At 48.0% G+C, this 25,839-nt stretch overlaps 1 long non-coding RNA gene across 1 annotated transcript; it reads right to left on the bottom strand.

The window, feature by feature from the left end:
• Nucleotides 1-1,355: 1,355 nt before the first annotated feature.
• On the bottom strand, nt 1,356-25,666 carry LOC307204467. Its single transcript, XR_013833704.1, has 3 exons — nt 25,567-25,666; nt 4,083-4,170; nt 1,356-1,557 (listed from the first exon to the last, which is right to left on the bottom strand). It is a non-coding gene; the product is annotated as an uncharacterized lncRNA (long non-coding RNA).
• Between the last annotated feature and the right edge of the window lie 173 nt (nt 25,667-25,839).

The following is a 25,839-nucleotide window of genomic DNA, read 5'->3' on the forward strand; positions in this document are numbered from 1 at the left end:
TGCATGAAAAAGGTCCTTCCTTTCATCTGTCCTGAATCTTCCAACATTCAGCTCCATGAGATGCCCCAGAGTTCTAGTGCTAGGAGAGAGGGGAGTTTAAATTTCCATTTTCCGCATGCATGCCATGCATAATTTTATAAACTTCTACCATATATACCATATATTCTATCATATATATACCAGCTGCACTGGCTCCCAGTGGAGTACAGGATCAGGTTTAAGGTGCTGGTTTTAACCTTTAAAGCCCTATACAGCCTAGGACCCTCGTACCTACGGGACCGCCTCTCCTGGTATGTCCCACAGAGGACCTTATGGTCTTCAAATAAAAACATCTTGGAGATCCTGGGCCACAGGGAGGTTAGGCTGGCCTCAGCCAGAGCCAGGGCTTTTTTGGCTGTGGCCCCGATCTGGTGGAATGCTCTTTTGCAAGAGACCAGGGCCCTGCAGGACTTGAAATCTTTCCGCAGGGCCTGCAAGACAGAGCTGTTCCACCAGGCCTTTGGCCAAGGCACAGTCTGACCCCCTCCTTTGGTAATCCTCATAGAACTCTAGCTCAATGGTTGCCATTAATTTGATTCTGAATTGATTTTAGAATGAATTGATTTTAGAATGTATTTCAATTAATTGATTGTGATTTTATGTAAACTGTGTTACTTTTAGTGTTGTTAGCCGCTCTGAGCCCAGCTTCAGCTGGGGAGGGCGGGATATAAATAAAATTTTGTTATTATTATGTCGCTCCTTGTCACCTTTCCTCTATAAGCTAAAGAGCTCCAGATGCTGCAAGCTCTCTTCAAAGAGGAACTGCTCCATCCCCTTGATCATTTCATGGAATCAAAGAGCTGGAAGGGACCCTGAGGATCATCTAGTCCAACCCCCTGCAATGCAGGAATATGCAGCCGTCCCATATGGGGATTGAACCTGCAACCTTGGCATTATCAGCACCATGCTCTAACCAACTGAGCTATCCAGGCATGCCATATTTTGGTTGCCCTTTTCTGATCTACCCTGAGCTGTAACTCCACTCCACAGGTCTTGTTCATTATGGGATACATTTCCCCCCATTTTTTTATCAACTCTTGCCCCGGCTTATTCGTTTACACTTACAGTAGTAACATAAAATAAAATAATAAATGTGTGTGGGAGTCTTTTAGCAACCTGAGAATTTCAAATTGGATTGCCTGATATATTCTTAAAGGTGGGCATCTCTTTTATGCTTTGTTATGGCCGACGGCTGGAAGAAATCAAGCACACTGAACTTAATAAGCATTTTAATAAAAGATGTTACCTTAATAAATGTGGTTTATTTCACTGTGATAAACATGGTAAAATGCTCTCACAAGCATGCAGGGAGAGAGCGAGAGAGAGAGAGCGAGAGAGAGAGAGAGAGAGAGAGAGAGAGAGAGAGAGAGAGAGAAGCATATTAAATTTAAATACAATATTCTTATCAAATGCTGGCTGAGTCAGATGCTATAACTGCATGTTCCAGAGATCAACCAAAGGAAAAGTTTGCAATAAACAGAATGGCTTGATCCCACCTGGAAATCTTTGCTATAGTTACTGGAATATAAAGGAGAGGCGTATTTGTTTTTAATTCAATAGGCAAGTGGTGCACAATACTGTATTTGCTTTGGGTTTTTTGGGAAACATTAAGAAGCTGCTGCAGACTGAGTCAGACCATTGATCCATCAATGTTGACTGGCAGAGGCTCTCCAGGCCAGTGGTGTAGCTTCAGTTGCTGGAGCCCGGGGCGGGCACATACGCACACACATCAGGTGGGGGGATTGACAGCCCAGCCCTTGCCTCCAGAGTGACCCCACCCCCACCAGAGCAAAGCAGGGTCATGCTGAGCCACCTGCCTGCCCATGCAAGCAAGAGCCCTGCTGGCCGAGGTGGCCCTTGTTGGGTAGAGATAGAGGAGCACCAGGCCAGGCCATGCTGGGGGCGCCTGGGGGGGCACTTGGTTAGCGCCTGCTCAGAAAGTCTGCACGCGAGGCCATGCCACCCCTGCTCCAGGCTTCTGCATGCAAAGCAGAGGCTCTGCCGCTAAACTGAGATTCCAGTCCTCATGCACCCAACTCAAGGGCTGAAATAGGCCCTACCTGGAAGAAAAAGAAGAATTGATATCCTGCCTTTCATTCCCCTTAAGGAGTCTCAAAATGGCTAACACTCTCCTTTCCCTTCCTCCCCCACAACAAACACCCTGTGAGGTGAGTGAGGCTGAGAGATTTCAGAGAAGTGTAACTAGCCCAAGGTCACCCAGCAGCTGCAGGTGGAGGAGCGGAGACGCGAACCCGGTTCCCCAGGTTACGAGTCCACCGCTCTTAACCACTACACCACGCTGACTCTCCCACTTGGAGAGGCCAGTGGGAACTGAACATGAGACCTTCTGTGTGAAAAGCAGATTCTCTATCACTGAGCTACAGCCCTTCCCAAAGGCCCTTTGCTTCTGATTTGCTATTTGACCTTTATTAATTGCAAATGACATGCCTCTCGGCAGGGCCAGCTCAAGACATTTTGCTGCCTCGGGCAAAGGAAAGGATGGCGCTCCCTTTCTCATTCCGGATACAGAAACCGGCTGTACCCGTAATTGACTGTGGCTTCAACATTTCCGAAGGGAAAAGAATCACTGGTCCACCTGAGAACATCAGGCCAGAGCAGGCTATGTAACAGATACAGCTCTGTCCTCCAACAGAGGAAGACGCAGGATGCTTAGAAGAAACACAAACACGGAGAGAGGGGAGCGGCATTTTGTCATGCCTCAGTCAAGCGATTCCTCTTCAGTGGATGAATAGGAGACCCTGGTCTTATACCAGGTCCGGGGGCAGGTTCTGGGAATGAGGAGCAAGGAGCCAGGATCCTGCAATGAAGGCCAAGGACTGTCTGTATCCAGAGTGAGTTCAGACTCCGACAGCTGTGTTTTGGTTCTCATGCCATTTTGGACAGAGCAAAGTTTTCAGATTTATCTTTAAAGACTCAGCCCCCAAATACACAAGAGGTTGCCTTCTTCCCGAAAGACCCTCTCAGGTGCTGAGATCAGCAGAGGGGGCTCTCTTGGCAGTTCCTCCACCCTCAGAGGCTTGGAAGGAGGGAGAGGCCTTTTCTGAGGCAACTCCTAAACTGTGGGAAATTGTTTCCACAGCGGTGTATCTGGCTTCATTATGCTTCTACCAGAGGGTGATGAACACACATTCTCTTTAATCCTGGCTTTTGACACTTGAGGTATGTATTTTAAGCATCCACTTGATTTCTTTGCAGTTGGAAGTTGTTTAAAACTGTTTTTAATACTGCGATTTAATGTTGTCACCAGTCCTGGGACCTTAGGGTGAAAAATGGGTATTTTATGAATTAACCAATTGTTGCTATTACTATTTTTACATATTAGGGTTGTGCCAGAAATTCATGCCACGTCCTGCCACCTCCATCAATTGAAAAGACAAGAAGTTGCGTTAGCACATTTCAGGAACCACCTAATTTTTGTGATCGTAAGGTGTTCTAAACTGTTTTCGATATTGTCTTTTAATGTTGTGATCCACCCTGTAACCTGCCCTGGGACCTTATTAGGGCGAAGCGCATGTGATTATTATTAATAATAAATAAATACATGCAAACTATATCAGATTTCTCCCCCACCTCTAGTGGATTCACCCAGTCAGGCTGTGTTCTGGAAAAACCCTAACTCTGAGTGGGAGTTAGTAAGCAAAGACTTCTGTTGTATTTTAAAGAGGAGTTTTCAGAAATCTACTCTGCACTCCAAAGGGAGGTTCTAGATTTAGCTGTGAATCCTGCATTGGGGGGTTGAGCCAGATGACTTTTGGGATCCCTTCCAACACTACGGTTCTATGATTCTGTGTGTTCACCCACTGTATTCCCCCCCCCCTTCCCAAGCCTCCCAAGGATGCTGGCTTTTAAGAGCACCATCAGAAGACAAAACCGGGAAGCATCCTCAGGCTTGCGAGCAGCTAGTTAAAATCCAAGGCTGTTAAGATCTACAACGGCACTCCAGAACCTCTCCTTGCCTCTCCCTCCACTCGTCCTCAGGCAAAATTCGCCATCAGCTTGACATTACAGTGAAGTCTACTTACCCAATTAGACGCAGAGCACTTCCCCTCTGAGCAGGGCTGAGCCGGCATGAGTTTTTCAGGCTTATTTTTTAACAGATGCTGCATTTATCTGGAAGCATCGAGAGCAAAGGAGAGCAGGTCAGGAAAGGGGATGTTTGTAGAGAAATACAAAGGAAAGCTATTAAAGCCCGTCTTCGGGACAGGGAGGCCGGCTGCTAGCCATCAACCGCTTCTTCTTCGCTCCAATTCATACGTGACCAATTTGGCACAACTGGCCAAGCTACCCCCAGATCCCTGCTCTGTGGACTCTGGCTCCACAATGCATGTGGCAAGTTGTGAAAAGGCTACTGGCCTTGGATTGCCTATTTTTGTCTCTACTGTCAGAGCCAATCAGCCTCTGAAAACCAGTTTCTGGGGATCACGAATGAGGAGCCCTGTTGCACTCAGGTCCTGCTTGCAGAGGCATCTGGTTGGCCACACTGAGAAGAGGATGATAGACTGGATGGACTGCTTTGTGCCTGATCTAGCAGGGCTTTTTTTAAAAAAAAAAAAAACACAACTTTATTGTATTCAACCTCTTTGGGGAGAAATTTGATTCCATTCACGCCTAAAGGCAAACTTGCCTAATTCGTGATTTCTGAAACCAGATGCAAACTGAAACAATACCACTCTCTAAAATTCGCACTGAATTCTGCATTGCGGTTCTCCAGCCAAGCGCAAAAATGCATCTGCTGTTGCAAACTGTGAAATCAGAAATGCTTTGCAATTGGGAACTTGCTGTGCAGAAATGTGTATCTTGGACAACATGGCCTAGGGGAGAAAAAAGTGTGTGAGAGAATAAATCCAAACTAAAACGTGGGTGGGTTTTCACGAGGACCAATTTCTTCAAAACGAACAGAAACAAATTGCAAACTGATGTGGGCATGTGGAGAATCGGACTGTAGAAAAGAGAAAGTGAGCGACACCCAAATTGCCATTTTTCTCCATCCCTGCTTTCCTGCCCCTCTAGCCAATTCCTTCCTGGAGCCAATTGCAGGATGAGGAGGGAACATGCAAGCATGGAGGAGACAGGTCTGCATGGTCATGCACTTGATTGACAAGGAAAAATCGATCCAGCCAAGGGACACTAAATCAATGGTGGTGCTGTTTGTGGAAGAGGTAGCAATAGACAGCTGAGCGAGTGGATTAATAGAAAGCAGGTTTGTTTACCAGACAGCTGTGCCATCACCTGCGATGCCCTCAGGGAGGGAAGGAGCTGCAGAGATGTTTGTTGTTGTTCCTAAAACGATTGTCACAAATTTCTACTGGTAAAGGGTTCCTCAGCCGTTCCACCGAGCGATGGCTCCTGCATTCCTATGTGAGCCTGCTGCTCTCCACTTGACAGCAGTACATGGGAAACGGATCTAGGGGTCCAAGCAGACCACAAACTGAACATCAGCCAACAGGGTGATGCAGCAGCAAAAAAAGTTAATGCTATTCTAAGCAACATCCACAGAAGTATATTGCCCAGATCAAGGGAAGTCATAGTGCCCCTCTATTCTGTCTTGGTGATTCCTATAATAATTATTAATAATAATTTATTATTTATACCCCACCCATCTGGCTGGGTTTCCCCAGCCACTCTGGGCGGCTTCCAACAAAATATTAAAATACAGTAATGCATCAAACATTAAAAACTTCCCTAAAGAGGGCTGCCTTCAGATGTCTTCTAAAAGTCTGGTAGTTGTTGTTCTCTTTGACATCTGGCGGGAGGGCATTCCACAGGGCGGGTGCCACTACCAAGAAGGCCCTCTGCCTGGTTCCCTATAACTTAGCTTCTCACAGTGAGGAAACCGCCAGAAGGCCATCGGCGCTGGACCTCAGTGTCCAGGTAGAACGATGGGGATGGAGACACTCCTTCAGTTATACTGGGCTGAGGCCAGTTCTGGGCACCACAGCTGAAAAAGGATATTGACAAACTGGAGGAAGTGCAGAGAAAGGCAACCAAGATGATCAAGATGATTATGAGGAATGGTTGAGGGTTCTGGGCGCATTGACTGAAATACCCATCTTCAAATCTCTGAAGGGCTGTTGTCACATGGAAGACATAGCCAGATTGTTTTCTAGTTCTCTGAGGAGCAGGACCTGAACCAATGTGTGCAAATGATGAGAAAGAATTCCGACTGAACCTTAGGAAGAACTCTCTGACAGTAAGAGCCGTTCGAAAGCAGGACGGACTGCCTCTGAAGGTGGTGGACTCTCCTTTGTTTTTAAACTGAGGTTGGGTGGTCATCTGTCAGGGCTTCTTCAGCCGTGATTCCTGCATCGTAGAACAAGGTGACCCTTGAGGTCCCTTCTGAAACAGCAGTACAGCAAGATTGGAATTAGGCACTTTTCGTCATTTAACTGCTACGTTACAGTAAATATATCTAAGCTCTCCAGTGGGGCGGAATCAATACTTGCGGCTGATAAATGGGGGGGGGGTGCTCTGAAGTAGGGAGACAATTTGCCCCCAGCAGCCCCTCCCTGGAGCTGACCCTTCCACCCTTCTTCCACCAGAATCATGACCCCTGTCCGTTTGCTGTCAGTCCTGAGCCACCCAGATCCTTTTGCCCATCTCTGAGCTCCGCCCCAGGCTAGGACCAGGAGATCCAACGCATGTCTGATGCTCCCCGGAGGATGCTGGGTCCATAAACCGATGATTGGATTGCACCTCGACCCACAACGTTGCCTTTTCATCTGCGACAGTCACTGCGGCTGTAATATTCTTCATTTGCTAAGTAACTCTGGGTCCTTTTCAAGACTTGCGGGGGAGGGGGACGACGACTTCAGTGTGAGGGACAATTACTCTTGCTCCCGTATAATGGCTTCGACATGACAGAGGCCAGGTGGGTCGGCCTTTTGCATTGAGGCCTGCCATATTAGATGGATGTCTCCTTTGGAACAGAAAAGAGAGGAGATCCATAGGAGCTAATATTATTTACCTCGAATCAATGGGCAATCCAGCAGCTGCTTGTTCAGCAGCTCAAACTGGCCTGTTCCGACTACAGAGTGCTTAACCCTGCTCTAATTGGATTTATGGCAGTCAACTCGAGTCCTCTAAGCTTGTTATTGTTGTTTCTAGGAGGTCAGGGGGCAGGAGGGAGAACCCAATGGGGATTTAAAAAAAAAAAATCATAGAATTGTAGAGTTGGAAGGTACCCTGAGGGTCATCTAGTCCAACCCCCTACAATGCAGGAGGGGAATATACGAGGATCGAACCTGCAACTGTGGCATTATCAGCACCATGTACAGTCATACCTCATGTTACGTCCACTTCATGTTACGTTCTTTCAGGTTACGTCCCATGGCGACCTGGAAGTACCGGAAAGGGTTACTTCTGGGTTTCGCCGTTTGCGCATGTGCAGAAGCACAAAATGACATCACGCGCATGCGCAGAAGCAGCGAGTCGCAACCCGCAGGTGCGCAGACCCACCACTGCGGCTTGCGCTCTTTTCATGTTGTGAACGGGCCTCCGGAACGGATCCCGTTCACAACCAGAGGTACCACTGTAAATATACATTTCTACACCGCTATTCATGAAAAGGCTATCAGAACAGTCTGCAACAATTGTATGTGCAAAAAAAACCCATAAAAAACATATTTTAAAAAGTTAAAATCAGAAACCAGCTGACTATTGTGAAAGGGAGTATTCTCAATCGCCTGTTCTCAGGGGCTGGACTGAGAAGGAATGGTGGTGACCATCCCCTCCCTTTTCTCCTGAACCTTTCCGAGAACAGGAGGACAGGATAGATTTAGAACAATGGTTTGCAGAAGGGCATAGTTCAGAGGCTGCAGAGGGTAGAAGCTGGGAAATATTGGAAGAGGAGCAGGAGGAAGAAGAAGAAGCACAAGGGTGCAGACTCAGTGTCTTTGGAAAGCATTCCTGACCCCACCCCCCTCTCCCAGGACCTGGCAGGCATTGCGGGGAGTAGAACAGAGAGCTCAAAAGCAGAAAGTTCAGATTAGCCAGCGCAGGGGTGACGTAGAATAGGGACAACATAGGGGGTGGGACTTTACTTGGAGCAACACCATTATATAGAGACTGAATTCCTTTGTCTCTCGCTGCGATTATTGAATGAACTAATTAGTAAGATAACAAGGGACGCGGGTGGCGCTGTGGGTAAAACCTCAGTGCCTCGGACTTGCCGATCGCATGGTCGGCAGTTCGAATCCCCGCGGCGGGGTGAGCTCCCGTCATTCGGTCGCAGCTCCTGCCCACCTAGCAGTTCGAAAGCACACTTAAGTGCAAGTAGATAAATAGGTACCGCTTTCTAGGGGGAAGGTAAACGGCGTTTCCGTGTGCTGCTCTGGTGCTGGCTCGCCAGAGCAGTTTCGTCACGCTGGCCACGTGACCCGGAAGTGTCTGTGGACAGCGCTGGCTCCTGGCCTCTAGAGTGAGATGAGCACACAACCCTAGAGTCTGTCAAGACTGGCCCGTACGGGCAGGGGTACCTTTACCTTTACCTTTAATTAGTAAGAACCCTTCTTTGTTTTTCTCTGCTTCTTTGCTGCCACCGTGGGAGGGAAGCCTGACACCTGCATAAGTAGGGTGGCCATATTCGAAAGAGCAAAAACCCATCCTGCATCTCTGTTGTTCACCCCCTCCCTGCCACTGACCCCTTTCTCATCTGCCTGCTTGCTCCTTCCCTTCCCTCCCCTCTCTTGCCCTGGCTGTCTTTGGCTCAGAAGATGCAGTGTCTGCAGACAATGGAAGGCTGAACAGCCCCAGGAAGTCCATGTAAGGCCTGGCAGGTGCCGGAAACATACAAGGCCAAGCGCAGGCCCCACCCCACACCCAATTTATTTATTTTTTTAAACCCCAAACTCAGACACTTTATGTAAAATGCAGAAATCTGCTCGTATGGGCACGCTGGCCCCCCAAAAGAGGACATGTCCGGGAAATCCCAAACATAAGGTCAACCCTATGCATAAGCCTGGTGGAATAGAAAAGTTTTCTGCAGGCATTTAAAAGCTGAGGAGGAAGGTCCCTGCTGAATCTCTAGTGTCAGAGAGTTCCACAGGTCTGGGTCAATGGCACCAAAGGCTTGGTTACTTCTTGTTGTCCAACTGAGAAGCCAGATTTGTTGGGGGCGTCAGTGCTGTGAGCCCCTCCATCTTACGCTCGATTGTAAATATGTGATATGGGAGAGGCAGGAGGAATAAGCTCTTAAGGCATCAGGGACTGGGAGAGGAAATGCAACCTCCCAGGTGAGATCTGGGCGGGCCTGTCACTTTCCGTGGATTAAAAACTACCATTGGACTGAAAGATTTGTATCTGTGCACTGCTTTTGTTTTTCCCCTGTAGCTGAATTTCTTTTTATTTTTATGTCGTTGTTGTAACAATCTGTTTTTTATTATGTATTTTATTATGTGCTGCATATTATGTTTCTTACTATAATTTTATGCATATAACTGTGTTGTTTCTTACCTTGTGTAGAGATTTGTGTACTGATATTATGTCTTGATATTGATGGATTGCAAAACCTTGTAGGCCACTTTCCCACAATAAGCTGTGTCCACAGCGGCTTATATTAAACATTCAAAACATCAAAATCCAGAGCTTTGGAGATACAAATATACAAAATACAGAACATGCCAGTAAATTCAAAAGTGACATAAATCAACCATTTGGCAATATTGGTATACTTGCCTGCCATCTTTTGATGAGGGGCATGAGGGATCCCACCTTCGTCGCCAGTTAAATATACTCAGAGTCGAGAGTGGATTTCCTGCTCTTAGTGGTGAGGATGTCTGCTTTATATACATTATTTACACAATGGGCCCCACGTGATTGGCTAATTCCAGGATTCTCCTGTAGACCAATCAGGTTGCGGATTCACTTCCACCTGGAGCTGGATTGGGTGGCTCCTGTGGACCAATCAGACTGCTGCATTCTGGGTCCTATTGTTCTAGGACCAATCAGACTGCTGCATTCTGAATCCTATTGTTCTAGGACCAATCAGACTGCTGCATTTATGATCCTATTCAACTCAGTACATAACAGGGCAGTGTATAAATTACATAAACAAAGTGGAAAAGGATGCATGTATAAATAAAGCCACAGATCCTAATGGGACCACGGTCTCTGCTGGCCTTCATTCCACCAAAATAAAACTCTGAGTTTGTGCCTGGAACTCCTGGCGTCTCCCTAGCACTCCAGAGACTAGGGTGGCGTGCAACAGCGCTGTCGACGGGGGGCCCTGTGCGCTCAACATATGCTGGAGAAGTGGAGAGTGTGGTCCTTGTTCTCCCACTCTGAAACGGCACCCGCTGAGTCTGTATGTCTGAAGCGCAGACATTAAACAGCCCCTGCAACCAATCGATGGATTGCTAATTAGCGTCTGGAAATAGCTCCGCGCAGCAGGAGTCTCTCGCCAAACAGAAGGGTATGAAAAGACTCCGTTTAGGCATGAGGAATGGTGCCAAGGAGCTCACTGCAGTGGAGACAGAAGCTGGGCCAGAGTGGCCCACCAATCACCCCTGGTGCCAGGCAAGGTGCTCAGTTACAGCAGAGCCATCCCTTATGTTTAAAGCACCTCCAGAGTTCTGGTCAACTTCATTGAAAAAGGAAATTGTAGAGTTCAAAAAGGTCCAGAAAACGGCAGCTGAAATAATCAAGGAGATGGAGTAGTAGTAGTAGTAGTAACAACAACAACAACAACAACAACAACAACAACAACAACAGCAACCATAGTACCCTGCCCCTCTGACTAGGATGCCCCAGCCATTCTGGAGAGCTTCCAGGATACACAAAAACTTAATACAGTGGTACCTCGGGTTACATACGCTTCAGGTTACATATGCTTCAGGTTACACACTCCGCTAACCCAGAAATATTACCTCAGTTTAAGAACTTTGCTTCAGGATAAGAACAGAAATTGTGCGGCGGTGCGGTGGCAGCAGGAGGCCCCATTAGCTAAAGTGGTGCTTCAGGTTAAGAACAGTTTCAGGTTAAGAATGGACCTCCAGAACGAATTAAGTACTTAACCTGAGGTACCACTGTAAAGCATTAAACATTAAAAACTTCCCTATACAGGACTGCTTTCATCCATGACTACCCTATAAGGGAAAGTTGTAGAGTCTGGGACTTTTTAACTTAATAAATCACTTCCTAATTCTTTATTATGTGAATCCAGATTATTGTCTTGAGATATATTTAATTAAACTAATTCTGGCTTGACTTCCAATTGTTGTTTTGTTACTTTATTAATTTCTCGGAATACAGTGGTGCCTCGCAAGACGAAAAGAATCCGTTCCGCGAGTCTCTTCGTCTAGCGGTTTTTTCGTCTTGCGAAGCAACCCTATTAGCGGCTTAGCGGATTAGCACTATTAGTGGCTTAGCGGCTATTAGCGGCTTAGCGGCTTAGAAAAAGGGGGCGAGCGGGAAAAATCGCAAGACGTTTTCATCTTGCAAAGCAAGCCCATAGGGAAATTCGTCTTGCGAAGTGCCTCGAAAAACGGAAAACCCTTTCGTTTAGCGGGTTTTTCGTCTTGCGAGGCATTCGTCTTGCGGGGCACCACTGTATTGAATTCTAGAAAGGCTGGTTTTTTGTATATTCCCACCACATGTGGAGATGTTTACCAGGTGTGGGGGAGCCCCTCTGGCAATGTGGTGAGGCACCAGATTGGATCAGGGCCAGCTTCCAAGGGGTCAGGTACCACTTATACAGTGGTACCTCAGGTTAAGAACTTAATTCGTTCTGGAGGTCCGTTCTTAACCTGAAACTGTTCTTAACCTGAGGCAACACTTTAGTTAATGGGGCCTCCTGCTGCCGCCGCACAATTTCTGCTCTCATCCTGAAGCAAAGTTCTTAACCCGAGGTACTATTTCTGGGTCAGCAGAGTCTGTAACCTGAAGTGTCTGTAACCTGAAGCGTCTGTAACCCGAGGTACCACTATATATGAGTTTTAGGGTTGATTCTCTATACACAGGTGACTGAATTTTATGTCCAGCTAGAATTGCAGAAATAAAAAATAAAATTCAGCAGACCTCTGAAACACCACCACTGTCAGAAATGGTATAGCTATGAATGTCAGTTGCCATGAATCTTTGGCGGAGAGAATGTTCTTGCGTTTGCATCCTCCTCAACAGGCCTCTGATTGGCTGCTGTGAGAGCAGGTGGGCTTAGAACCTTTTAAAGCCTATTCAGACTCCCAGAAGTTGCATTCCTCTCTGCATGAATCCTTCCACCAGGCCAGGCACCATCTCTGCTGTCTGTCTGGACCTCATTACAAGCTGTCTCATGAAGCAAAGGCAGGAACAAGGTGCCTATGCTTAGATTGTAATAGCTTAAGGATAGCAGTGGACAAGACAGCCAATTTCTGTTTCCCTCAGGTCCTAATCTGTCCAGCCTTAAACACACTTTGCCGTATTTCTGCATCAGTTTGCGATGATTATTATTTAAAGGCCTCATAGAAACCAGTCAGCATTTTGCTGTACATTTTGTGTCCAGTCACACATTTTTCTATGCAGATATGCACATTTCCCCACAAATTTTCCCTAACAGCGCATTTCTGCAAGTTATTTTCACTAGTACATGCATTTTTTATGCTGCCTTTGTTGGAAGTTTGGGGGCGGCTCAGTTTGCAGAAAGAGGTTTAAACAGACAGAGTAAGGGACCTCCAGATTCTCGGACTCATCTTTAACCTCTACGCTGACCTCTCTTTATCCTTTGAAATTTGCAGCATCAAAACACGAAAATGCATAACATCATAACAAACGAAACAACGACACCCCTCTGACACACACTGTTTAAAAGGTCATAGCAAGAGGACTGTTTTCACATGGTACATTCCAATTCCTGGATCCAACAGGGACTGGCCCAAGTTCTTGGTAATGGCCCTCTAAGGCCATTAAGGAAGCAAAGGAAGTGGCTCTGTGCCAGAAGACAAATGGGTAGCCCCTCTCCCTCAACTCCCTGGTAGTTAGAAAGACAAAAGTCAGAGTGGTATGAGTGGAAGCTGGAAGCAAAGCAGCAGACTGGGAAGGCAGAGAGTCAGAGCCATGCCTGATTTCTGCTGGAATCCAAGGCTGTGGCTATGGGAGAAGCAAGACCCTCTTGGGGTATTAATGCTGTGAGGCCCTCCATCGTAGGATCAGGTTGTATAGATGTGTAAATAAACATCATAAAGACACCACAGTCTCCACTGTGCCTTATTCTGAGGAAACCAAACCCCTGGTAAGTACCTGGAGCACCTGGATTCTCACACTGCTCAGACATTGGAGGAGCATGCAACAACACACATCCCACATTTGTAAGAAATAGTGTGGCACTTTGGAACTCCCTGCCTATTGACATCAGGCAGGCGCCTTCACTGTACAGTTTTTGGCACCTGCTAAGAGCATTTTTGTTTAGACAAGCCTACCCTGATGTTCAGAAAATTGATGCAAGTTTAAATCTGTTTTATTGTGGCAGAAGCTGTTCTCATATATATAATATATAAATTTTAAATTAAATTTCTAATTTACATTTCAAAATATTCATTTAAACAACCTTAAATCAATGGCTTCCCTTCTTCTCTTTCCATGGTTAATTTTGCATACCATACATTCCTGTATATTTTACATAAACCCAAACTATTCAGTATTCCATTGTTACACCCCAAAACTTATTTACACTGCTGAATTTATCTTAATGTGACCAGTGATTTTAAGTGTGCACAATTTTATTTTTTGAATGTTTTAAAGAGTTGTTTTTTGCCGATCATTTTATTGTATTGTTTTCTTTGAGGGTTTGTTTGGTTTTTAATAATCAAGAAGTGTATACATTTCATGAGATCGATAATAAAATAAACAAATCCCAAAGGACGCTTGGTACGCCTCTTGTTTTGAGGGTGTGCAAATTGGGTCCAGTGGAAAACCAACCCAATGCTTCTCTCAGCTCCCCTTTCTCTACATTAAACCGCACCACCACCACCCCACTATTGATCCCAGCTAAGAGCCGCACTCCCTATTACTCAGACCAATTTGGCTGGATAAATCTCCTCTCCTCCAGCTCGTCAGGGCCCTGCTGAGTTGAAGAAATGTGCAAGTATTAGCGAGGCGGAAAGCTGACGGGACGCCGAGGCGACCAGGATCGCCTAAGGCAAGCCGAGAGTGGAATCTGCTGACATGAGACCTTTCTCTCCTTTTTTTTAAGGTGTGTGTGAGCAGGGGAGGGTGCCAGGATTTGCTCGAGATGAGATGGGGCGGCTCATTTCTTGAAGCGCTGGTGGCTATTTTTTCCCCTCGGATTACACAGGCTCATTTCCGCGCTGCCTTTGATGTGCCGTTTGCTCTGCGCTCCGCTGAGCGCAGCTTGGAAGAACCGGGGAAGGACCTTGTCTTTTTCTCCCTCCTCCTCTCTCCGCGGCCACCAGCTCGTCCATCGCATCCGATTAACTGTCTTCCATCAGGGCCTGCCTTTGTCCCAGCTTCTCAAGGGGGGGGGGGAGGGCTGCGTTTTAACCCAGCATGGCTGTCGAAAGTCGGCCCTGTAGACCGGGATGTCACACTGGCGCAGAGATTTACGCAAAGCACTTAATCAATGGCTCGCGATTGAATGGAAGGGGACTCCGCGGGGGGACGTCATCGGATGCGATTTGCAGGGGGAATAATAGCACGCTGGCTGCCCAGAGAATCTTTGCTCCTTTTCTGCATCTGCCATTTCCTGCAGACCTGTCTTTCACGCCTGCCGTATGCCTGGCAAGAGGAGCAGCGGCAGAGTCTCCTGCAGCACTTGGTGTGGGGTTTGTGTGCGCGCAATGGAGCGGGATAGAAAAGTCCAGCCTCCTCCTCCCCGCCCACAACTGCGTTCAGTCCGGCAGTGCAGTCTAGTGGTCAGAGTGTCAGACTAGGACGTGGGAGAGACCAGGGTTCGAAACTCCCACTCTGGCATGAAGGTTTCGCCGGATGTGGCCTTCGGTCAGTCAATGCCACTCAACCTTTAATAATAATAATAATAATAATAATAATAATAATAATACAGAGCAAATATGCTCTTGAATTATATACCCAGCACATGAAACATTAGGTAAAGGTAAAGGGACCCCTGACCATTAGGTCCAGTCGTGACTGACTCTGGGGTTGCAGCGCTCATCTCGCTTTATTGGCCAAGGGAGCCAGTGTACAGCTTCCGGGTCATGTGGCCAGCATGACTAAGCCGCTTCTGGCAAACCAGAGCAGCGCACGGAAATGCCGTTTACCTTCCCGCCAGAGCGGTACCTATTTATCTACTTGCACTTTGACGTGCTTTCGAACTGCTAGGTTGGCAGGAGCAAGGACCAGGCAATGGGAGCTCACCCCGTTCGAACAGCTGATCTTCTGATCAGTACCATAAGTCCTAGGCTCTGTGGTTTAACCCACAGTGCCACCCGCATCCCTGTACATGAAACCTTACAAAAGGACAACACGAGTGGAGTCTCCCTGCCCTTACCACAGCAAAAAGACTGATACTGATGAATTGGAAAAATAAAATAAAATAAAAATGCAGCTCCCTTCTAGGATTGGATTGAAGACTTATACAAACTCACAACATATGAACAACTTGCATATAAACGCAGAATTGCCATGGACAGATTCAGTGATATTTCGAATCCATGCTTACAAATACTGTAATAGGTTAAGATCTGGTGAAGTACAATAACAACCTTGTAAAGTATACAGTTTGGGGGTTTTCCCCCTCCCTCCCCCCTTTATTTTTCCTTCTACACAGGCGCTGTCTCTCTTTTTCTTTCTCTCTGTTTTATGTACGTCTCATCATGTTTAGTGCACATATAATCATGTACTTTTTGAACTTTCAATAAAGATGTTAAATAGTGATGATAATAATGGTGATGCATATATTGTCGTTCATCATAAGATCTCAGGGCAGTTCACAGAATAAAATACAAGATAAAATCACAAGTAAATACTTAAAACAAAACAGCAAAACAATACCCTCCCCCAATTTCCCGCAGACACATTTAAAAGGCTGTTGAAGGTTCATCAGTCGAAGGCCTGGTTGAAGAGGAACTGTTTCACCTGGCTCCTGAAGATGCATAATGAAAGCACCAGGTGAGCCTTACTGCGGAGAGCATTTCACAACTACTACAGAGAAGACCCCATTCTCGTGTTGCCACCCTGCAGACACAACAAAGGGCCTCAGATTATGAATGCAGAGTCTGGGTTGGGTTATACGGGGAGAGCCTAACCTACCTCACAGGGCTGTTGTGGGGATTAATTGAGGAGGGGGAGAAGCATGTATGCCTCATTGGGCTCCCTTGTAGGTTTCCTGGTGTATAGCGGGATTTGAACCCTGGTTTCTCCGGGGTCCTAGTCGGACACTCTAACAGGGGTCAGCAAACTTTTTCAGCAGGGGGCCGGTCCACTGTCCCTCAGACCTTGTGGGGGCTGGACTATATTTTTTTGGGGGGGAAGAACGAATTCCTATGCCCCACAAATAACCCAGAGATGCATTTTAAATAAAAGGACACATTCTACTCATGTAAAAACATGCTGATTCCTGGACTGTCCGCAGGCCGGATTTAGAAGGTGATTGGGCTGGATCCGGCCCCCGGGCCTTAGTTTGCCTACCCATGCTCTAACCACTACACCACCACTGCCTTTCCTCCCAAAGAGCTCATAGTGGCATATCTGGTTCTCTCATAAGATCCTAAATTGAGCTCCATAGCTGGATCAGGCCACTGACCCATCTAATCCAGCATCGCGTTCTCACAGTGGCCAACCAGATGCTGCTTTGGGCAAGCAGGACCTCAGCCTAAGTTTCTCTCCCCACCTGGTTCCGAATTATTTATTGAATTTATATCCTGCCTTTTCCTCCAAGGAGCTCACAGTAGTGTGCATGGTTCTCCACCTCCACAACAATCCTGTGAGGTAGGAGAGGCTGAGAGGCAGTGACTGGGCAAGGCCACAGCCAGGGAAAGCTTCATGGCAGAATGAGGGGTTTGAACCCTGGTCTCTCTCTCTCTCACATGCTAGTCTGAAACTCTAACCCAGGCCTGGCCAAACTTGGCCCTCCAGCTGTTTTGGGACTACAGTTCCCAAAGCCAAGGAAGAGACGACCTTTGCACGGTGAAGCAATGTATCCCAAACTTGGGACTACAGTTCTCATCATCTCTGACCACTGGTCCTGTTAGCTAGGGATGATGGGAATTGTAGTCCCAAAACAACTGGAGGGCCAAGTTTGGCCATGGCTGCTCTAACCACTACTCCGCACTGTCTCTCAATCCCAATTGGCCTTCGAGAAACCCCCTGAAAGCCCTGCTTCTCCTCCCCCCCGCAAAAAAACCCCTCTGGCTTTGTTTATTTTCAGCCTCTGCAGCAAGAGAAAACACTTCCAATCTCATTTAAAAAGGCGCCGAGGAAAATAATTAAAAAGTGCCCCATGCTCCGTCGCGGGCCTGCCTGCCTCTCTTGCGAAAGAGAAGCCTCCTGCCTCTTTAGCGTTTTACTATCTGCTCCCAGCAGGCAGAGAGAAATTTGCATTTTAATGCAGTCTCCGCAAGCAGCGCAAAGTACCTGCCGCCATCCACGAGGGCCGTCTGGGCGCTCTTCCCCGGCCCTCCCCATCTTAGGAGTCCACCAGGCTTGCTATTTTTTGGAGGTGAAGCTTTCTTCTCCCCCACCACGATCCTAATACCGGAGCTCATAAAACATTCAAAGCCTCCATCTAATAAAGAGAGAAAACAATATTTGCTGGCCAAATAAATTTGTCTCACTTGCCCTGTTAGATGGAGATGGAGAGACGGAGATCTAACACGCTGCTCGAGGGGGCTTGGGGGCGGAGAGACGCGAGGGGAGCACCTCCAAGTTAGCAAGCTTATTTTGTCTGCAATCCTCGGGGGAGGCCGAGTCTAACATCCTGCAGCCTGTTCGGCCTTATCTGTCAGTTGTATCCAAATCAAATACTCAAAGATCCCTCTGTGGAGAGAGGCAGCAGTTGCGTGGCGAGTTCCCGCCCCCACCAGGATAAATAAAGACACAAGACACCGTATGTAAGGTTAATTGGGCGAATTAGGCCACAACTTTATTGAATTCAGAAATGAGAGGCATTGGCATAGGCACTGGTCCTAACGGCTATCCGGCTCCAGCCCATTTGCTGGAGACACGGGGAAGGGTTAACCTTATATCGGGGGAGACTCCCGCGAGGCACGTCGACTAGGAGCTCCCCCGGGTCACCGCTCTGGGGCGTGCCTTTGGCCCACACCTCCATAGGCTTCGGACAGGGCCACGCCCCCCGGGGTCCTTTAACGGACCACCCTTCGCTCGCTGGGGGGAGGTGATGGCGTTCCTCCACCCCCACACATCGTCTTAACCCCTTCTTACCAATGCCTACCGCCAATGCCGAGAAGTTGTGACGAGTTGCTACGAGGTAGGCGAAAAACCAAAAGGCCCGAAGTTGCCAATTGGGAAAAATTCCTACCATGCCCCTTGCGGCGACAGACCGAAGTCCATAGCAATGTCAAGACCTGCCTGAGCCTAAACCCGAATAAAGGGAGGGAGGGTGGGAAAAACGTGGGGGCGAGCCAGCGAAAAGAGGGCGAGCCCCCTCCGCGCTGGCCCTAAATAGGGCAAGCCACGCCCCCCCGCCGACCAGCTGATTGGCTGGCTGGGGGGGGCCGGCCCGCTGGGGATTCCCCTGCTCCCGCGGGGGCTGGCCCCAGCCCCCGCTCACGTGGGGTGGGCGTGACGCCCGCAACCCCACCTCCTGGGCAGGCCCGGAAGTGGCTTTACCTGCGGGTGGAGATGCGTGGAACTCTGCCTTCCTACTGCTGCTTGGGGAAGGCGGACATCCAAGGGCTCTGCTGGATGGTCCCTTTGGTGTGTGCAAAAAACTGCAAGAATAGGTCCTCTTCCCTAAGGACTAGTGAAGTCGCCATGGGCGCCCGTGAGCACCAGTATGCCCACCAGAATTGCCTGTGGCATCAGTGAGGCAGTGTAGAGCAGTGGTTAGAGTCTCTGCTTTTTTTCTAGGGGGTACTCACAGGTAAGCAATATTGGCACCTCCCCCCCCCCATGTTAAAAGTGTAACCATGGTGAGTAAAGGTAAAGGTAAAGGGACCCCTGACCATTAGGTCCAGTCGTGGCCGACTCTGGGGTTGCAGCACTCATCTCGCTTTATTGGCCGAGGGAGCCGGCGTACAACTTCCGGGTCATGTGGCCAGCATGACAAAGCCGCTTCTGGCGAAGCAGAGCAGTGCACAGAAACGCCGTATACCTTCCTGCGGGAGTGGTACCTATTTATCTACTTGCATTTTGATGTGCTTTCGAACTGCTAGGTTGACAGGAGCAGGGACCGAACAATGGGAGCTCACCCCATCACAGGGATTCGAACCAGGGTTTTTCCAAGCAGTCATAGGCCGTGTCTGCGTACAACCAATCTCTGCTCTGCTCTTTTCCTTTCTCTGCAACTTCTAGGAGACCAGTGGGGGGGAACTAGTCACAGCAGGAGGGGGAGACTCCCTGGATTGTTCTGCAACCTGTCTCATCCCTCTTCTGGCCTCCCTCCAGGTCTGGACTGCTCTCTGTCACAGTCTCTTCTTGCTCACTTAATCCTGTTGCCTCTTCACCTTCTGACACCTCTTCCTCCCAGTCTGCTCCTTCTCCCTTTGACTACTCATTGCCATCTCACCACCAGTTCTCTGGCTCTGAGTCTTCTTCCCTTGGGGCTTCCCCAGCTGGTGCCTCACACCACTCCTCTGTATCCTGCCAGTCCATGGCAGAGCCTTTCCAAAATTAAAACACAAGTAAAATATGAAAACTTAATTGAAAGATTCAAAGCTAATTAAACTCAAATATAATTAAAGCAATCAATTAAAACAACAGACAAATCTGTCCATATACAAATGATAAAAACAGCACAGCACTATTAAAAGCCCTTTCCTTAAAAACCAGTCAGTTCTACCTGCTGGCCGAAGGACAAGGAGGGAGCCAGTCTGGTTTCTCAAGAGGGAGTTCCAGTGTCTGGAAGCAGCCACCAAGAAGGCTCCCTGATTTACAGTGTTGTTGTTAAGAGTGTAAGGATAGGACCTGGGTTCAAACCCCCACTCAGACATGATGCTCGCAAGGTGACCTTGGGCCGGTCACTGCCTCTCAGCATGACCTACCTCACAGGGCTGTTGTGATGATGGAATGGGGAGACGGAGAAACATGTATACCACCTCGAGTCCCTTGGAGGAAATTTGAGGTGTAAATGTATTGATAGATAGATAGATAGATAGATAGATAGATAGATAGATAGATAGATAAATGTGGTGCAAAGATCTTCCTAGCTTTAAGATGCTCACTGGGGATCATCCACCTTCACCAAACCAGATTAAAAAAATAAGATGGGTCATTTCGGTGTCCCTTTTCCAATGCTACAATACTATATTGTTCAGGTTCAAGCAGGAGGTTGGGCATGAGATTATCTTAACTACCCCCTCCAAAATGGCTTGGCTGCTGGCAAGCATCCTTTCATAATAAGCATGCAAGTTTCAAAGCAGCAACTGGTGTTCTTTCTTCTGGGTTTGTTCTCTCTCTCTCTCTCTCTCTCTCTCTCTCTCTCTCTCTCTCTCTCTGCTTGCTGGGTCTCTTTGCTGCCTTCCCACACTGTTTTTAGAAGCTCTTGTTGGGCGCCAAAGCACCACCAACTTTCTAATCTTTTGATCCGCTGAACAGATTGACAACCCTTAAGCCCCTCTCATTTGGAACTTGGTGTCCCAGCTGTTGCTGGAGACTGTCCCATCTCCTAGGCAGCGTCCCTGGGAGACTGGGGGAATCTCTCAACAGCAGGCGGCTGCCAAGCGGGGAACTTGTAGAGGCACAAACAGCACATCACGATGGCGTCCTTTTCCATTATTATGTTCAAAGAAGGGCCGGCCCTGTTATTTGGCATGGCACATCGTGTTTTGCTGCTTGAGACGAAACGGGAAGTCCTGCCCTACTCTGCTGCTGCCTCCGTGGCCCCCAGCAAAACCCCAATACCTGCCGCAACCGCTGCCTGTGCCACTTGCACTGCCATCTCCAGCGCTGGCAGAGAAGCGGCACCAGCATGGGCACCATTTTCAGGTGAGATCTCAACCCAAATTGGTGCTGTCAGGCCTGCTTCTCTGCCACAGGTAAAGGTGGCAGGACTTGTAGGGTTGCCACATCAGAGATTTTCACTGCCTCACCCTGCCTAATGGCTCGGTCGGCCTTGTATTTGAATATCATAGAGTAGGAGAAGATTGCCTTATGATGAAAGATTGCAGAGTCTGGGAGTTTTTTTAGAATCATAAAGTTGGAAGGGACCCCGAGCACCATCTAGTCCAACCCCTGCAATTTAGTTTAGAGAAAAGGCAAGGCAGAGGAGACATGATAGAAGCTTATAAAATCATGCATGGCATGGTGATAATGGGTAGAGAAAAATTCAAGCACTAGAACTCAGAGACATCCCATGAATGTTGGAGGGAAACTACCATACCTGCATTAAATCAGGAGCATGTTGTAGGTTGGGGTTGCTATGTCTTCAAACCGAAAGGGACCACGTTTTTAAAATAAATAAATAGATCTGGAACTGACTCCTTTGCAAATGAATTCTGGGAGATCTGACCCTCAGCTGAAAATTGTTCAAAGCATAGAGAGGCTAAACACAGATTTTTGTTGTTGCTATGACAAACCAAATTTGCCCCTTTCTGTGCTTGTGAAGAGAGAAATATGTGACCATGCAAAGAGGCCTTTTCCAGCTGAGAATCATAGAATTGCAGAGTTGACCCATAAGGGTCATCCAGTCCCACCCCCTCTAATGCAGGAATCACAGCTAAAAAATAAACAAATCCCTAACTAATGGCCATCCAAGTTCCCAACCTCTGTTTCTGTTTTTTTTAAATGTATTTTTATTAAAGATTTCTTAGTGTACAAAAACACACGTGTTGTCTCTTTTTTCAAGTTGTGTTTTCTACAATTCAGTTTCATTTGTTGTGAGACATTAGTGTTACATACAGTGTTAGGTTAGGAAGAGGGGGAGAGGGGGGAAGGTGGGGGTGGGGTGGTTATGTTTCTATTCTTCAAAATAATAATAATAATAATAATAATAATAATAATAATAATAATAATATTTATTTATACCCCACCCTCCCCAGCCAAAACCGGGCTCAGAATGACTAACATCAATTATATAACGCATCAAGATAAAATCAAGGTGTACTCAGTGTACGTGTGTTTTGTATCAGTGTTACTCATATGGGTTCTCTTACTATTCTCTCGTTGTGTTTCCTTGGTGGTGAGAGAGGTTGGGGTGGTTGGTTTTCTTTGGTTGGCTGTAATGAGATTTGTTTTTGCACCTCCGCAGGGACGCAGGTGGCGCTGTGGGTTAAAGCCTCAGCGCCTAGGGCTTGCCGATCAAAAGGTCGGCAGTTCGAATCCCTGCGGCGGGGTGCGCTCCCGCTGCTCGGTCCCAGCACCTGCCAACCTAGCAGTTCGAAAGCACCTCCGGGTGCAAGTAGATAAATAGGGACCGCTTACCAGCAGGAAGGTAAACGGCGTTTCCGTGTGCGGCTCTGGCTCTGGCTCTGGCCAGAGCAGCGATGTCACGCTGGCCACGTGACCCGGAAGTGTCTCCGGACAGCGCTGGCCCCTGGCCTCTTAAGTGAGATGGGCGCACAACCTCAGAGTCTGTCAAGACTGGCCCGTACGGGCAGGGGTACCTTTACCTTTACCTTTAGGTACATACTTCCACATGTGGTGGGAATGTCCCAAAATCCAACCTCTGTTTAAAAACTTCCAACAAGAGAGTCTACCACCTTCCAAAACAATCCCTTCCACTGCCAAACAGCTCTTGTAGTCAGAAAGTTCTTCTTAAAATAGAATCATAATCTCCTTGTCACTCAGCTCCATTGGTTTGAGTCCTACCCTCTGGAACAGCAGGAAACTTTATTAAGAAACTTCCCTTCCCTTGTGTAAGAGTCACATGTCAGTGGTGGATGGGGCCAGACTCAAGAGGGGTGGAACAATGAATAATTTCCCCCATTCCTTTAGTAGGACACATGTCTAGCCTCTCAGTCCTCCATCCAGGTAGGGGATGGGCTGGGGACTGAAGGAGGGTGAGGGGCGTGGCCTGGGAAGGGGCGTGGCCTGTGGAGAACTGTGGTTTCACGTCACCCAAGTTATACATGTTTATTCAGAAGGAAGCTTCATGTGTTCAGGGGGTCTTACTCCCAGGCAATGGAGTTTAGGATTGCAGCCACATCCCTAAATCCTTTCATCAGACTGATCATCTGAATTAAAATATGGAAGGAATAATGGGCGTAGACAGGAGGGAGGGGAAGGCAGCTGCCCCCCATCAGGTAAATAAATAAAAATACTTAACTAAAAGTAGAAATTGTAGGCAGATTTTGGCGTATTTTTCTGAGCACTTGGGAGTCAAAAGGAAGTAATCCAAAACAACTGTTGTTGAGACACTTCATTCTGAATCTGCTAGACAGCCAGAGGATGATCTGCTAGACAGAGCCAGAGGGGGTGTCCTGTCCCCTTAATATAAATCCCGGCTACCTGCCCTCCCCAACATAAATCCTGGGTACACCCATGGGGGGAATTTAACACAGTGTCTGTCTGTGGTTTGCTTTCAGCTCTCCAAAAAAAGAATTGACAGTTCCAAAGAAAATATTGTCCCAAGGTTTGCCCTCCCCACATTCAGGAGCAGCCAACTGCTCTGTGGAAAGGGTGTTTGGTGATGCCGCCGATATTGTCTGCATGGGACATAGAATCATAGAATCATTCATAGAATCATTGGAAGGGACCCCCAGGTCATCTAGTCCAACCGCTTGCAAGGCAGGAATCTCTGCTAAAGCATCCATGACAGACGGTCATCCAACCTCTGCTTAAAAACCTCCAAGGAAGGAGAGTCAACCACCTCTCATGGGAGTCTGTCCACTTCTGAACAGCTCTTAGTGTCAGAAAGCTTTTCCGAATGTTTAGTTGGAATCTCCTTTCTTGCAACTTGAAGCCATTGGTTTGAGTCCTATCTTCCAGAGCAGGAGAAAACAAGCTTGCTCCCTCCTGTGTGACAGCCCTTAAGATATTTGAAGACGGCTATCGTATTTCCTCCCAGTCTCCTCTTTTCCAGGCTAAACATACCAAACTCCTTCAACCGTTCTTCATAAGGCTTCATTTCCAGACCCGTGATCATCTTGGTCACCCTTCTCTGCACACCTTCCAGCTTGTCAGCATCCTTCTTAAATTGTGGTGCCCAGAATTGGACACAGTATTCCGAGTGTGGTCTGGCTAAGGCAGAATAAAGGTAAAGGTAAAGGTACCCCTGCCCGTACGGGCCAGTCTTGACAGACTCTGGGGTTGTGCGCCCATCTCACTCAAGAGGCCAGGGGCCAGCGCTGTCCGGAGACACTTCCGGGTCACGTGGCCAGCGTGACATCGCTGCTCTGGCGAGCCAGAGCCGCACACGGAAACGCCGTTTACCTTCCCGCTGGTAAGCGGTCCCTATTTATCTACTTGCACCTGGAGGTGCTTTCGAACTGCTAGGTTGGCAGGCGCTGGGACCGAGCAGCGGGAGCGCACCCCGCCGCAGGGATTCGAACCGCCGACCTTTCGATCGGCAAGCCCTAGGCGCTGAGGCTTTAACCCACAGCGCCAGTGGTACTATTACTTCCCTTGATCTGGACACTAGACTTCTGTCAGGCCAGCGGCTCTTTCAATTATCCGGCAGTGAAGGTGGCATGTTTTCGCAGCAGGCATGGAATCTGAAGCCATTCTGGTGTCGATCTGAGCCAGATTGTCCCCCCCGCCAGCCCCCATGCCCAGCCGTGCCTTGGGAAGACGAATGTAATTACAGCCATTGTGCACCAGGAGGGAACCGGGGGAGACTTTTAAGTGATGCGCACGGCCGTCTCGAAACATGAGGCCTATTTCAAAACCGAGTTCTAAAATAAAGATATATTCCACACATTAGAAATCAGGCACCCGGGGGAAATCTCCAGGCGGTGCTGTGGAAACGCCAGTCGTTTCCAGAAGTTACAGGAAGCAGAAGCTGTGAGATTGGGGAAAACCTCACGGGATCTGGTCACTTTTCCGCATTAAACCTGTCCAAGAGAATTTTTTTTGGGGGGTGGGGATGCATTCCTTTTGCAAGCAGCCAAGTCTTCAGATGGCTTCCAGATTTGGGAACTGCCCAAATTCCAGGGTGCACCGCTTGGCTTGCACGCCTGTGGGAAATCCAATCTATTTATTGATCTATCCTTGCAAAAGAAGAGCCTGCTGGATCAGAATCAATGGCCCATCTAGTCCAGCATGCTGTTCTCACAGAGGACAACCAGATGCCCCATCTGGGAAACCTGCAAGCGGGACCAAAGGTTTCCAGCAACTGATACTCTAAAGGATCGCTGCCTCCAACAATGAAGGCAGACAGGCACGCCGAGTTGCTCCCAACATTGTGGGGGCCTGATGCATGTGTGTGATGTCACACGTGCGCCACTGCCCCAAATCCAGCCAGGCTGACTTGGCCCACCACCTCCCCACTGCGAGCCGCCTTACCTTTGCTGCATCCCTGGTGGAGGAGGCACCAGTGCAAATGTTTTCTTCTGATGCGTCCTTTTGAGGATCGCAGTAGATTTTTAGGAGGCCCAGGACCCACCTTGGAAATATTGGGCATGGCCCCCACAGCCCCCTATAGATGGCACCAGTGGAAGCAAAGCATAACCATCGTGATTAGAAATCATTGATAGTTCTCTCTCCTCCATGAATTTGTCCAATCCTCTTTGAAAGCCATCCAAGTTGGTGGCCATCTCTGGCTCCTGTGGGAGAGAG

This window comes from Podarcis cretensis (assembly GCF_951804945.1).
Source record: "Podarcis cretensis genome assembly, chromosome: 15".
Lineage (NCBI taxonomy): Eukaryota > Metazoa > Chordata > Lepidosauria > Squamata > Lacertidae > Podarcis > Podarcis cretensis.